Genomic DNA, 15,460 nt, shown 5'->3' on the forward strand with positions numbered 1-15,460 from the left:
AAAATTTGGGATCCATGATGGGAAGGATAGGGTCTATGTGTACCAAAAAATGTACTTGATGGTGAAATATTTGTAAATCACTTTCCCAGAGTATAAATTAATAAAATTTTAAGACCATAGAGGAACATTTAAAATACAGTATGGTTTTGGGAGTGATGTCAGCTAGCTGGCAGAATAGGAGATTTTAGTGCCTGTCTCCTTGCAGAAACACTAATTTACATAGCTATCTACATGCAAAAATACTTTCATAAGAGCTAAGGAATTCAGGTAAGAGATGACAGTATGTAGGTGGAACACAGAAATAAGAAAAGATGCATTAAAGAGGGTAGGAAGGACAGTTTTACATTACCCACATTATCTGTCTTCCAAGCCTTCTGAGGGAGGAAGAGGAGTGAACACCCATTTCACCATGAACCACAGCGCCAGGCCCTCCTCATTGAACCCTTGTGGTTGGCTGGTCCCTATGGATCCAGACTCTAGGCCATCCCCTGTATCCCTGGGCTCCAGGCAAGACCCCACATCCCAAAGACCCAAGCTCACCCAACACTAGGCTGGCCCCCACATCCCCAGGCTTTAGGCTGGCCCCCACAGACTAAGCCTCCAGACCAGCCCCACAGACCCAGGCTCCAGGACTGCCCCAATGCCATGCCACCAGCCCCCCATGGCCCTAGCCACCAGGCTGGCACCTGTGGCCCCAAGTTCCAGCAGACCCAGGCTCTGGGATCACTCCCATGGACCACCCCCATGGACCCAGGACCCAGATCCAGCTCTGCAGACTCAGGTTCCACACCTGTCCGAGCACCAGGCTAGCCCTTGTAGACCAGGCCCACCTTGAGAACCCAGACACCAGGCCTGCCTTAGCACCAGCACACTCCCCAGCAGACTCATGCTCAAGACCCATCGCAGGGCCAGGTTAACTCCAATGGACCCAGGCTTCCTGTCAGCCCCTGTGGACACAGGCTCTAGGCCTATTCCTGCAGACTCAGGCTCCAGGCCCTCTCCAGCAGACCCAGTCACCAAGACCACACCAGTGAACCCCAGTGCCAGGCCATCTCCATGGACTCAGGATTAAGGACTGTATCCACAGACCGGGGTTGCAGATTCACCTCTGCAGACCCAGACACCAGATCAGCCCATCTGAGGACTTCAGAAGTAAGCCTTGAACTCATCAGATGGTCCTTCCAGAATCACAAAATAATAATCAGGGAAACATGACACCACCAAAGGTAAAAAAAATTAAAGCACTAATAACTGACCTTAAAAAATTGAGATACACGGCCAGGCATGGTGGCTCATGCCTGTAATCCTAGCACTTTGGGAGGCCGAGGCAGGCGGATCGTCTGAGGTCAGGAGTTCGAGACCAGCCTGGCCAAGATGGTAGTAGAGATGGTGAAGCCCCGTCTCTACTAAAAATACAAAAATTAGCTAGGCACGGTCGGGGGTGCCTTTAATCCCAGCTACTTAGGAGGCTGAGGCAGGAGAATTCCTTGAAGCCGGGAGGCAGAGGTTGCAGTGAGCCCAGATCGCGCCACTGCACTCCAGCCTGGGTGACAAAAGCAAGATTCCATCTCAAAATATAAACGTAAAAATAAATAAAAAATAAATTGGGATACGCAAACTTCATGAATTTGTATATCAAAATAATTTGTAATTATTTGAAAATTTGTAAGAATTCAAAATAATCATCTTAAAGAAGCTCAAGGAGCTATAAGAGAACACAGATAACTAAATGATTATTAGGAAAACAATTCATGAACAAAATGAGTTCAACTAAGGGAGATCTTCACCAAGGCACATTATGGTGAAATTCTCAAAAGTCAAAGACAGAGGCCAGGCAGGGTAGCTCACACCTGTAATCTCAGCACTTTGGGAGGCTGAAGCCTTTATCTCATACCATATACAAAAGGCAACTCAAAACCAGGCCAGGCGCAGTGGTTCATGCCTGTAATCCCAATACTTTGGGAGGCCGAGGCAGGCAGATCATTTGAGGTCAGGAGTTCGAGACCAGCCTGGGCAACGTGGTGAAATCTTGTCTCTACTAAAATATAAAAATTAGCCAGATGTGGTGGCACACACTTGTAATCCCACCTATTCCAGAGGCTGAGGTGGGAGGATCACTTGAGCTCTTGGGGCAGGGTTTGCAGTGAGCCGAGATAGTGCCACTGCACTCCAGCCTGGGTGACAAAGCAAGACCCTGTCTCAAAAAATAAAATAAAATAGGCCAGGCATGGTGGCTTATGCCTGTAATTCCAGCACTTTGGGAGGCCAAGGCAGGCAGATCACCTGAGGTCAGGAGCTCAAGACCAGCCTGACCAACATGGGGAAACCCCATCTCTACTAAAGACAAAAACAAAAAAACAAAAACAAAAAACAAATAACAAAAGCAAAAACAACCAAAAATCCTTTTATCAGATAAATACAATTGCATCAAACTATACAGCACAAATTATACTGCTCACCAAAGAAAATGATCAACAGAGTGAAGAGACAACCTACAGAATGGCAGAAGATATTTTCAAACCATTTATCTGATAAAAGTTTTTTTTTTTTTTGAGACAGAGTATCTCATTCTGTCACCCAGGCTGGAAAAAAAATATTTTATATATATATACAAATTGGTATAGCCATTGTAGAAGAAAAGCATGAAATTTCCCCAAAAAATTAAAAATAGAGCTACCATATGATTCAGCAATCTCACTTTTGGATATACATCCAAAGGAAATGAAATCAGTATGTCGAAAAGATATATATATACATGTTCATTGCAGTGTTATTTTCAATAGCCAATATATGGAATCAACTTACGTATCCATCAACAGAGGGACAAAGAACGAATAAAGAAAATGTGCTATACATAATGGAATATTACTCACTCCTCAAAATGAAGGAAGTCCTGTCATGTTCAAGAATATGGATTAACCTGGAGGACATTATGCTAAGTGAAATAAGTCAGGCACAAAAGGCAAGTACTGCATGATCTCATTTTTATGTGGAGTTGAAAGAGTTTAAATTCATAGAAGGAGAGAGGAGAATGCTGGGGGTGAGAGAAGTGGGAAAATGTTCATCAAAGTGAACAAAATTTCAGTTAAACAGGATGAATAAGGTCTGGATTAATAAGTCCAGCATAATAACTATCGTTAATAATATTGTATCGTGTGCATGAAACTCACTAAAAGAGTATATCTTAAATTTTCTTAGCACCAAAAACAAAATTGTAACAATGCAACATGATGAACACATTAATTAGCTTAATTGTGGCAATCATTTCAGTGTATATACATATCAAAACAACTTATACCACATTGTATAATATTAATATACACAATATTTATTTATTTATCTTTGGAGTTGGATTCTCACTTTGTTGCCCAGGTTGGAGTGCAGTAGTATGATCTCAGCTCACTGCAACCTCTGCCTCCCAGGTTCAAGTGATTCTCGTGCCTCAGCCTCCCGAGTAGCTGGGACTACAGGCATACGCCACCACCCTTGGCTAATTTTTTGTGTTTTAGTAGAGATGGGGTTTCATCATGTTAGCCAGGCTGGTCTCGAACTCCTGACCTCAAGTGATCCGCCCACCTCAGCCTCCTCAAGTTCTGGGATTACAGGCGTGAACCACCACGCCCAGCGTAATATATACAATTTGTATTTGCCAGTTATAGCTCCATAAAGAGAAAAAAAAAGTAGCAGTAAGAAAAATAAAATAACATTTTATGTGATGTTATGTATATTATTAAAAATTGGATGGAAATAACTGAAATGGAGAAAACATAGGCCAACATAAGGTCCCCAGAATGGCAGGCACAAGTTTGGTGGCCGGAGAGGTTGTGGTGGAGGCGTTGCCTTATTTTGATCAAGGTTATGAAGCCCCTGGTGTGTGGAAAGCTGCTGAGGTGCTTGTGGAAGAGCAAACTCACCTACTAAGAGCTACCTGAGCTGCCTAACAGCCCCGAATTATTCTGCATTTGAAATTCTAGACAGCATTTAACCCAGAGAAGAATTAGGGGAAGGAAAATAATCCATTATAATGACTGACATAATGAGAAATGAATTTGCAAGACTGGCTGCTCGACAACCAATTGAATTGCTCAGTATGAAATGATATGAGCTTCCAGCCCCTTTCTCCCGTCAAAAAAATGACACTGCTGCATGGTAAGAATGTGTAAACAATTTTATTTCCCAGTTAAAGCAGCAAGCAGTTAGAACTGAGAATCTGGAACTAATGTCACAGCATGGATATAATGCCTAGAAAGTTTACAATGAAAATCTAGTTCGTATGATTGAACACTCACAGAAAGAACTTCAGAAGGTAAGAAAACATATTCAAGAGTTTAACGGGCAGAGAAAGAACATGCAACTCGCTGGATCTAAATTGAGAGAAATGGAGTCAAATTGGGTATCCCTGGTCAGTAAGAATTATGAGATTGAACAGACTGTTGTTCAACTAGAAAATGAAATCTATGTGGCCGGGTGCGGTGGCTTATGCCTGTAATCCCAGCACTTTGGGAGGTCGAGGCAGGTGGATCACGAGGTCAGGAGTTCAAGACCAGCCTGGTCTTGATGGTGAAAGCCCGTCTCTACTAAAAATACAAAAAATTAACCTGGCGAGGTGGCGGGTGCCTGTAATCCCAGCTACTCGGAAGGCTGAGGTAGAGAATTGCTTGAACCCGGGAGTTGGAGGTTGCAGTGAGCCGAGACTGCGCCACTGCACTCCAGCCTGGGCAACAGAGCGACAGAGCGAGACTCCGTCTCACAAAAAAAAAAAAAAAGGAAGAAAGAAAATGAAATCTATCACATTAAGGATCAATATGGAGAAGCAAACAAAACATCCCATGAGACTTCTGAAAAGACAATTTTATAGGTCGAAGAAAAGTTTGGCTTTCACAGAAGGGATGTGAACTTTCAATGAACTATGAAGGATAACAGCATCTTCCAGAAACCATTGATATTTAAATGTTTAGAAATCATAGACTGTGTGGGCCGGGTGCGGTGGCTCACGTCTGTAATTCCAGCACTTTGGGAGGCCAAGGCGGGTGGATCACGAGGTCAGGAGATCGAGACCATTTTGGCTAATACAGTGAAACCCCGTCTCTACTAAAACTACAAAAAATTAGCCGGGCGCAGTGGCGGGCGCCTGTAGTCCCTGCTACTTGGGAGACTGAGGCAGGAGAATGGCGTGAACCCGGGAGGCGGAGCTTGCAGTGAGCCAAGATCGCACCACTGCACTCCAGCACTCTAGCCTGGGCGACAGAGCGAGACTCCGTCTCAAAAAAAAAAAAAAAAAAAAAATTAAAAAAAGAAATAATAGACTGTGTGGATGGTTGTAGTAATTCTATTTGTATACCCTAGGAAAATAAAAACGTCTAGCTTGACGGTTAAAAAAAAGAAAGAACTGAAATGCAACAGTGGTTGTTTTTGGTTTGTAGTCTATAGGCAACCAATCAATTTGTTCTTTTCAGTATTTTCCAAATTGTATTTAATGTGTGTGTACTAACTTATAATTGGAAGTATATATACTTTTTATAGTTAATAAGTTAAATTATAATTTCTAAGTAAGTATTTTGGAAAACACTAATTTATACACATTATGTATTATTCTTATCTGTTTCATTTAATCGAGAAACTTAATACCTCTACCTTTCCCCTATTTTATCTACTTTAAACCGACCTTAGTCATTTAATGCTTTTAGATTAATGGTGAAATGACCCACTGGGGCCCAAGTCTTGATCTGATCTTGCAATTTTCAGAAAATAATGTCAAACCTGTCAGTTGATTGAGATTAATCTGAGAGGGGAGAGACCAAAAGTGTACCCTGTAGATATGGCTACAGAGTATTCTCAAAAAGTAACTCAAAGTTACTTTTTGAGTTACTCAAAAAGTAACTCAAAGTATTCTCAAAGAGTAAGTTTGCTCTAGCACCTAAGAGAATGAGGGAGTCAATTAAACTCTACACTGGACATAGCCAAAAACTATTCTTCCAGAACATAACCTGGAAGCTTTATTTAATTAATAATTTTTTAAAAATATATTTTTTAAAAAATTTAATTTTTGTGGGTACATAGTAGATGTATATGAAATGTTTTGAAACAGGCATGCAAGGTGAAATAAACACATCATGGAGAATGCGGTACCCATCCCCTCAAGCACTTATCACTTGTGTTACAAACAATCCAATTACATTCTTTTAGTTATTTTAAAATACACAGTTAAGTTATTATTGACCATAGTCACCCTGTTGTGCTATTGTATAGTAGGTCTTATTCACTCTTCTTATTTATCTATTTTTACCCATTAACCATGCCCACCTAACCCACCCAGCCCCCAGTACCCTTCCCAGCCTCTGGTAACCATTCTTCTACAGTCTATGTCCGTGAGTTCAATTGTTTTCATTTTTAGATCCCGAAAATAAGTGAGAACATGTGATGTTTGCCTTTTTGTGCCCTGAAAGCTTTATTTTTAATAAAAATAAAATATCGGTTTTTCTTTTCCCTTTCAAAAAATTAATACTGTACATGGTCAACGTGGAAAATTAGAAAACAAAACAAAGCTATAATGCAAAATAATTTTTAAAAGTTACCCCAGAAAAGTTTTTTTTTTATCTTTTGGATACACTTTTAAAATATAGATTCCAAAGTTGTCTTCTTAACCAACTGAGTCAAAATATCCAGGGTGGAACCCAGAAATCTGCATTTGTAAACCAATATGCCAGGTGAACTGGTGGTTCTATGTAGAGAAGACCCTCGTTACAATGTAGTCCACATTGTGCAAAGCACCTACGGGGTGTATCACTAAAGATAAATTGATTGCATAATGTACACCCAGGTTCTCAATGAGTTATCTTGCTGAATAAGTTAATTTAGCTTTATATTCCCTTCTTGTTTATTGTCATTTGGACTTTTTACCTTCTTTTTGGATACTTTGGCCTAATACACCTACGGAAGCCATCCATCTAAATAAAAAATGGAGACACATCTGATATAGGATTATATGATTATTATTACTATTATTTTATTTGGAAAATTGAGGCTTAGGAGGTGAGGTAACTTGCCTGAAGTCACACAAAGTGGTTGGGACCATATTGAAACTAATTCTACTAATTCTGGTCTAAGCGTATAAATACTGAAGTTTTAATGGTGGTTTCTCTATAGAAATAAAATAATTATGATCTTAGGATTTGTTAACCTTAAATGATTGTATTACTTTTAGAAAAAATGAACAGCTTTGGTGGTGGAAGTTGTAGCTACTGACTACACAGACTGCCCACAAAAAACAACCATAAAAGAGAAAACTCTCAGAAATGCTCGATCTTTGCTTAGCATCCAAAGTTTTTCTCCTAGGATTTGTGGTTACCCCATATGCATTGATATTTATCTGATAATCAGATATTGTGCCTGGGTTGGCCTCCCTGTTTCCAGGACTTATTTATTGGATTCATTATCAGTACCTTCAGCAGGGAACACCAAGACAGTGATTGTTAAGCCTGAGGAAGTATTTATGGGTTTTTAAAATTATTATTAGCTGACACCTGGAATTAAACTATCTAAAAAAAAGACCAGCAGGACACTCCAATTAATAGCAGATTCGAAATAAAATAGTAAAAATGCAAAATGATGACCAAAATTCTGAAATTAGTCATTAGTCTGAAATTGAAGAATGCTGATCTTTAAAGTAAATTTTCATCATTATTCATGAGCTCTCTACACTTGAGATTTTGTGAATTTCTATGAAGTTTGGACTGTCTTGTTTCCAGGATAGAAATAGATCAAAGTGGGAGCTCACCCCATGAGGACAGTTTCGGAGTCAGTGAGTGTTTAGTTCTAGATCAAGAGGTTGGAAGTGAAGTGTTGTCTTTTGGATAGGTAGAACCCAAATCAGAAAGAGTCAAAATAGTATAATTAGCACCAGGCAGGGAGAAGGCATAGGATAATTAAAGAAGGAATACAGAGGAGGAAGACCTGTGAGGCAGAAAGAGGACTAGATGCAAAACATAAGGTGTAACAGAATGTTCATTTTTAGCTGGGCCCGTTGCTACCCATCTTAAAAAATAATAATAACAAAAAATGATAACAAAGAAAAACCCTATTCTTCAAGTTTCCCTTGTAGCTAGGTAGGGCCACAAGTAAGTAGAAATGATATATGATTCTTACATCTCTCTCTTTTTTTTTTTTTTTTTCTGAGACGGTGTATCTCTCTGCACTCAGGCTGGAGTGCAGTGGCGTGGTCTCAGCTCACTGCAACCTCCGCCTCCTGGGTTCAAGCAATTCTCCTGCCTCAGCCTACTGAGTAGCTAGGATTACAGGCGTGCACCACCACGCCCGGCTAATTTTTGTATTCCATGTGGACCAGTCTGGTCTTAAACTCCTGACCTCATGATCTGCCCACCTCAGCCTCCCAAAGTTCTGGGATTACAGGTGTGAGCCACCGCGCCCGGCCGATTCTTACATCTCTTTAAAAGGAAGAAGGCCCACCCTTCTTTGTTTCTCCATCCTGCTGTCTAGATGATGATAGGATTCCTGGAGTTCCAGCATCTGTCCTGGAACATAAGGATTAAAGTCATCTGTTAAGGATGTGGACTAGAGAGAAGGGGCTTGGGCCTCTGATAGTCTGATAACTTGCCATAACCATCTATCTCAAGACTTCTTTTACATGAGAAATAAATTCTGCATTGTGTAAGTCTCTCCTGTATTGGATTTTTCTGTTATGTGTAGCCAAACTAATCTTGAATAATGTATTTCCAGAGCTGATATTCTCTGTGGTGGTGGCAGCCACCTGTTTACAAAACCCTTATCAACCCCTAACGTACTATTATTTTTTTTTTATTTCCTGTTTCTTCCCACTAGACTTTTTAAGGACAGGGACTTTTCTTGGCTTTTTTTATCCCCAGCTCCTTGAACAGTGCTCACCGTATAGTAGGGGTTCAGTAAATATTTTCTAAATAAATGAATGGTGCCAGGAACTGCAAACTGCAGTTTGCACTGCAAGAAGTGGGCACTGCTGATTCAAAAGAGTCACATTAGAAAGTATAACTTTTGCACCCATTAGTGTATAATGAAATACTGAAATCATACTGTCTCATACTTCTGTGCCTTTGCATGAACTGTTCATATTGCCAAGAATGTCTTTTCCCCCTTGCCCACCAGACACACTACTACTTATTTCTAAAGTTTTCCCTTAATCATCACCTTCTCCAGGAGACTCTACCCCAGTCACCACAAGTAGAGCCGATCTTTCTTTACTCAACTCTATATCCAATTCTTAATTGAATTATAGCACTTAGCGTGCTGCATTACAACTAATTGTTTGTATGTCTGCCTCTTAGACTGGATTCTGGGACCTGAAGGGTAAAGTAAATGACTTACTTAACTCTGTGTTCTTAGGACCTAGCCTAATGCCTGGCTAATGGTCAGACTCAGTGTATGTTTGCCAAGTTCTTAGTAAGATCACAGATCTGAGGATGTGATTTGAATCTGCTAGTGGGAAATAAAAACTGTAAAGGCACTTTTGGATTACATGTTTAGTGGGAAATAAAACCTCAAGCTGCGCTGCACCAGGAGAAGGACAACCTGGATTCTGGTCCCAGTCCTGGAGCTTCCTACCCAGCAACCGTAGCCTCTTTGAGCATCTGACGCCACATCTATAAATTGGGACATAAAGACCTCACAGGGCTGTTGTGAAGCTCAAGTCAACAACTGTGGACAAAAGCTCTTTTTGTAAACTATACTATTAGGCAAGAACAAATTTAAAACTGTCCAAGTGGAGAGTTTGTCCTTTTTAAGACAGCAATAATCTCCGTAAAATTCTCCCAGTTCTCGAGGCACATAGATAAATATGCAGTAGTTTTGGTCTGCTCTCTATTCTTAGATCTTGAAAGAGCCTCTGTGAAGCTGGAGCAGCTTTCAAATTTTGAAATCAGTCTTCTTCCCTTTGACATAGCTTGTCATAGGGATTCATATGTATTTAGTATTAATATTTACAATAAGGCCTTTCCCTACCCTTTGAAAATTCTACGCCAAACAACAGCCAAAATCTGAGGCCTTTTTGTGCTTGAAACTTGGGCTAAATGGCTCCAGCATGTGGAAGACTCCTCCTCTCAGCCTCTCAAAATTGTGTCTCTTCAGAGTATGATAAGAGACATAGCCGGCCGCAGTGGTTCATGCCTGTAATCCCAGCACTTTGGGAGGCCAAGGCGGGCAGATCACTTGAGGTCAGGAGTTTGAGACCAGCCTGTCCAACATAGCTAAATCCCTTCTCTATTAAAAATATGAAAATTACCCAGGCATGGTGGCGGGTGCCTGTAACCCCAGCTACTTGGGAGACTGAGGCAGCAGAATCACTTGAACTCGGGAGGCGGAGGTTGCAGTAAGCCAAGATCAAGCCACTGTACTCCAGACTGGGCAACAGAGCAAGACTACATCTCAAAAAAAAAAAAAGAAAAAGAAAAGAAAAGAAAGAAAGAAAAAGAAAAAGAAAGAAAGAAACAGCATCATCACACTCATTTTGTTTTGCTCTGATCTTTTGAGTCTTACTTTGATTTGCTCTAGTAGGCTAAAGAATTTAACAACTCAGTCAATGGATTCTGAGTTCTGAGGGGCAGTCATGATTTAGTGGGAAGGGTGTGTGAAGAGACAGGGGAAGATTGCAATGGAAGAGGTGCTTTCTTTTTTCTTTTTTTTTTTTTTTTGAGATGGAGTCTTGGCCTGTCACCAGGCTGGAGTGCAGTGGCACGATCTCGGCTCACTGCAACCTCTGCCTCCAGGTTTCAAGTGATTCCCTTGCCTCAGCCTCCCAAGTAGCTGGGACTACAGGCATGCACCACCATGCCCGGCTAATTTTTTGTATTTTAGTAGAGACAGAGTTTCACCATGTTGGCCAGGATGGTCTCAATCTCCTGACCTCGTGATCTGCCCACCTTGGCCTCCCAAAGTGCTGGGATTACAAGCGTGAGCCACCACGCCCGGCCAGGAGGGGTGCTTTCTAATTGCTACCCTTAGCACTCAGGGATGTTTTCTCGGACCTCACCCAGAGCTATATGTAGGTTCAAATGGAAATATGGGATCATTAACTCAGCCCTGGAATGCAGTCTAGCAGCACTGATGAAGCAGTTGCCATAGTCTGATTCCTCTGGGCTGGCTGTACACAGAATCTGTGTTGTTGTTGGGAGATCATGAGCACTTTGCAAGTTTCTCCAGTGCTCCTACAGCTTCTGTTCTCACGATGGTTGTGGCTACCTTTTCCCATTTCCCTTATGGGGCCTATAAGATCTCAAGTTTGCCTTCTGGACTGGGAAGTCTTCCCTTCCAGCTCACAGGTGGCCCCATCAACACTGGAATAGCTATGGCCTTCAATTTTTCAGACTTCTACCTCTGCTCCATCCAGATTACTACTACCACACATACCACATTCGATCTTACTTCCTCATTTCTTTCCTCCACTAGTGCTGCCACCTGGAATGCTCTTCTCTTGTTAATCTTAAATCATGCTTTCATACCCAGTTCTCAAGTGACATCTCACTTTAGTTCAACTTTTCTCAAACTCCTACTATCTATTATGAAGTAGGCATTGCATTAGATTATGGGGCCACAAGGTTAATGATACACAAACATGGTTTCTGACCTCACAGAATTCACATTCTTGGAGAGAAGAAAGACAAGAAAACAAATGGAATACAATGTGATCAGAGAAATCACCTAGTGGGATGGGAAATAGAGATGCCTGGGAGAATTTAGGGCAATTTATGTATTTTCTATGAAAACTTCCTTGAACTATTCAATATACCCATGTGTATTTCCCAGGAACTCTTAATATGTTTGAAGTCACTTAGCTTAGTTCATGTTATTTTTGTGTCTCAACCAGATGTCAGGCCCTCGTGTTTAAGAACCATGTTCTTTTGTATCCCACCCATTGTAAGTAACATTTCATAAAACTTATCTGGCTTAATAGTTGGTTGCTTGCTTTGGGGTAGAATGGAGTTGGAGAAAAAGCTTGGGTTGGGGAACCAGGAAACACTGGGTTCTAATTTTAGTAATGGCATTTGTTAGTGGTAGACTTTGGCAAGACTATTAGCCTAATTCTCAGTTCTTCTTAAAATGGAGACAAGAACATTTTCTTCACAAGTTGTTATGATTTAATTAGATAATTTAAGTAAAGTGCCTGGTTTTAAAGTAAAATTCTCTTTCTTCCTCCTCTATTTTCTGAGAGGACTGTTCTTTGTGTCGCTCCACAGCTAAAGTGGCCATATTTTTACAAATGAAAAATCTGGACACTAGCTTTGAAAAACTTTTTTCCCGTTTGTGAATTTATTCATATAGAAAGTCTTACAAAAACATAAAAATTAAACCACATCTATAGCTTGCTTCTTGAGGACAAGGATCATGTCTGTCTTGTTCAACATTGTAACAGTGCTTATCCCATAATAGGTATTCAACAAAAATGCAAGGATAGAACGAATACATTGATAATAGTAAATTTATATGAAAAGGATTATAAGAATTCACAAAAATCGGTTTCAAATATCAGAATAGGCCAGGCACGATGGCTCATGCCTGTAATTCCAGCACTTTGGGAGGCCGAGGTGGGTGGATCACTTAAAACCAGGAGTTTGGGACCAGCCTGGCCAACATGGTGAAACCTCGTCTCTACTAAAAATACAAAAATTAGCCAGGTGTGTTGCTGCATGCCTGTAATCCCAGCTACTTGGGAGGCTGAGGCAAGAGAATTGCTTGAACCTGGGAGGAGGAGGTTGAGGTGAGCAGAGATTACACTACTGCACTCCAGCCTGGGCCACAGAGCAAGACTCTGTCTCAAAAAGAAATAAAATAAAATAAAATAAAATAAAATATCAGAATATTTGAAATTTAGACTGTCTCAAAATATCCAAATCAAAACTGTATACTCTTGGCTTCAATATGACTACCTGTGGCACGAACCCACTGGCTTAGAGGAGCTTGATTGAGGATGATTGGCAGTAAGATTCCACACTGAAGGCAGTTGCCCCTGACAGGTAAGTGGGGCAGCTGCAAGCAGGATAGGTGGAGAAATGGTAGTTTCACACAGTGAAGTCTAAAAATGCCTCAAAATATTGATTTTAGAGAGGAACAGGAAGAGGGACACATATCTAGCCAACTGTTCCTGAAAAATAAAAACTGAGGCTTTGACTCATTGGTAGGGGAGAGGTAGCACCACATTTCTCCAATATTTTCTGTTTTTTTGAAATACTTTTATACACATTCTGTCATTTGACCTCTACAATAACTGTGTAGACTAGGTAATTCAGTTCAATAACATTTGAGCTTTTTCTAGGTCCTAGTTACTGTCCTTAGTACTATGGGACATGAATATGAATGTCATTGTTCTTTTGCTACAATAATAATTACCATGTTTTGGGCTCTAACTGCTTGCCAGGCACTATAGTAAGTTTCACTATTTGCTTTTAAAATATATCATCACATTTATTCCTCAAATAATGTATGATATTGCTTTTTGTTTGTTTGTTTTGCTTGTTTTAGACATAAAGAAACTCATGCTTAGAGATATTAATAACTTGCCAAGGTCACATAGTTAAGAAGTCATATTAACACATAATTAAAAAGTAAGACGTGGAACTCTAACCTGGGTTTCTGTGACTTCAAAGCCCTTGTTCTCTCAACAGTTTACCAAAAGATGCTAGTAGTAATTTGGCTAACAGTTGATCAACCCTAGAAATGTGTCTCAAATCCCATATGAAATAAAATAGAATATACATCCAAATAATAAAAATGTTGTAGTCCTTGCAAAATAGGCATTTCTTATACCAACTTTTTTTTTTTTTTGACACAAGATCTTGCTCTGTTGCCCAGGTTGGAGTGCAGGGGCATAATCATGGCTCACTGCAGCCTTGACCTCCCAGGCTCAAGCAATCCTCCTGCCTCAGCCTCTCGAGTAGCTGGGACCACAGGTGCACACCACTACACCTGGCTAATTTTTTAATTTTTTGTAGATACAAGGTCTCACTATATTGCCCACACAAGTCTCGAACTCCTGTACTCAAGCGATCCTCTTGCCTTGGCCTCCCAAAGTGTTGAGATTACAGGCATAAGTCACTGTGTCCAGCCTCTTACACCAACTTTTTAGACAGCCATTTGGCATATATCAAAATTTAAAATGCTTAACTCTTGAACTAGCAATTCCACCTTTGTAATTATTGAGTGACTCTAAATAGGCAAATACAGTGTTTTAGGCTGGGTTCTTCCTGAAACAGTCGCTGAGACAAGGCATTGAGTATAAGTAGTTTATTTGGACAGTGACCCCAGAATCACTGGTGAAGGAGTAGGGAAATGAGAAAGTGAAAGGAAGGAAGACCATACACAATGCAAGGTTACTAATGTGGGAAACTGAGGCTCAATCCCACTCAAGGAGACTATATAAAATTTGTCTCAGGCCGGGCGCGGTGGCTCATGCCTGTAATCCGAGCAATTTGGGAGGCTGAGGCGGGTGGATCACCTGAGGTCAGGAGTTCAAGGCCAGCCGGACCAGCATGGTGAAACCCTGTCTCTACTAAAAATACAAAAAATTAGCTGGGTGTGATGGCAGGTGCCTGTTATCCCAGCTACTCAGGAAGCTGAGGCAGGAGAATCACTTGAACCCGGGAGGTGGAGGTTGCAGTGAGCCGAGATCGCGCCATTGCACTCCAGCCTGGATGACAAGAGGAAAACTCTGGCTCAAAAAAAAAAAAAAAAAAAAAAAAAAAAATTGCCTCAGCGGTGCCTTACCCAAGGAAGTTGGGATATTTACAAATTCCTATTCATCATTGGATGGTGGGCTGCTGGGGAGAGGGGGTTGTTAATGCCTTACCCACCTGTGGACCAAGCTCTCTCCTACCACTGAGAAAGCCTAAGGCATAGTCACAGGTGGTCGAAGTAAAGATTTCACTATGTTTAAGGAAACAGTGAGTGCCAAGGGACTATCAGTGGGGCACCCACAGTATCTGTTGTAGTAGATTAATGTACAAAGGTGTTAGTTGGGTCATTGTTTATAATAGCAAAATACTATAAACAAATGAAATATATTTTACTTCAGAAGGGAGGGGTTAAGGTTGCCTAAACAACCTATGACAAAGAGAAGTGATTTCTTTTAAGTTTTTTCAAAAACTTAAACCCAGGGGTCCCTCACTAAGTCTGGAGTATCAGGAAAATCCTCTTTGGGAAAGTGACAATAATCAAGTATATGTTTCAGGGAGGGAATGCTGGAGGGAAACAGTCCAAGCAGAGGAAATGGCATTGCTAAAGCCCTAGCAAAAAAGAGGCTAATGTGGCTGGAATAGAGAGAGAACCAAGGAAGACTGGCTTCCTGAGATTTAAGGGATAGGTAAGGGCCAGAGTAAGTAGTACCTTGTGGGATTTAGGACTTGATACTGGGGACAATGGGAAGCTGTAGAGGGGTTTAAGTTTTTGCCACAGTGTAGTGTGGGATAAAAATTAAAAAAAA

General features: G+C 40.9%; 1 pseudogene; it reads left to right on the top strand.

Annotated features, from left to right (window-relative positions):
• Positions 1–3,791: 3,791 nt before the first annotated feature.
• Positions 3,792–7,857, top strand: LOC115936240 (pre-mRNA-splicing factor SPF27-like; annotated as a pseudogene).
• Positions 7,858–15,460: the final 7,603 nt, after the last annotated feature.

The sequence above is a fragment of the Gorilla gorilla genome, chromosome 9 (genome assembly GCF_029281585.2).
Source record: "Gorilla gorilla gorilla isolate KB3781 chromosome 9, NHGRI_mGorGor1-v2.1_pri, whole genome shotgun sequence".
NCBI lineage: Eukaryota > Metazoa > Chordata > Mammalia > Primates > Hominidae > Gorilla > Gorilla gorilla.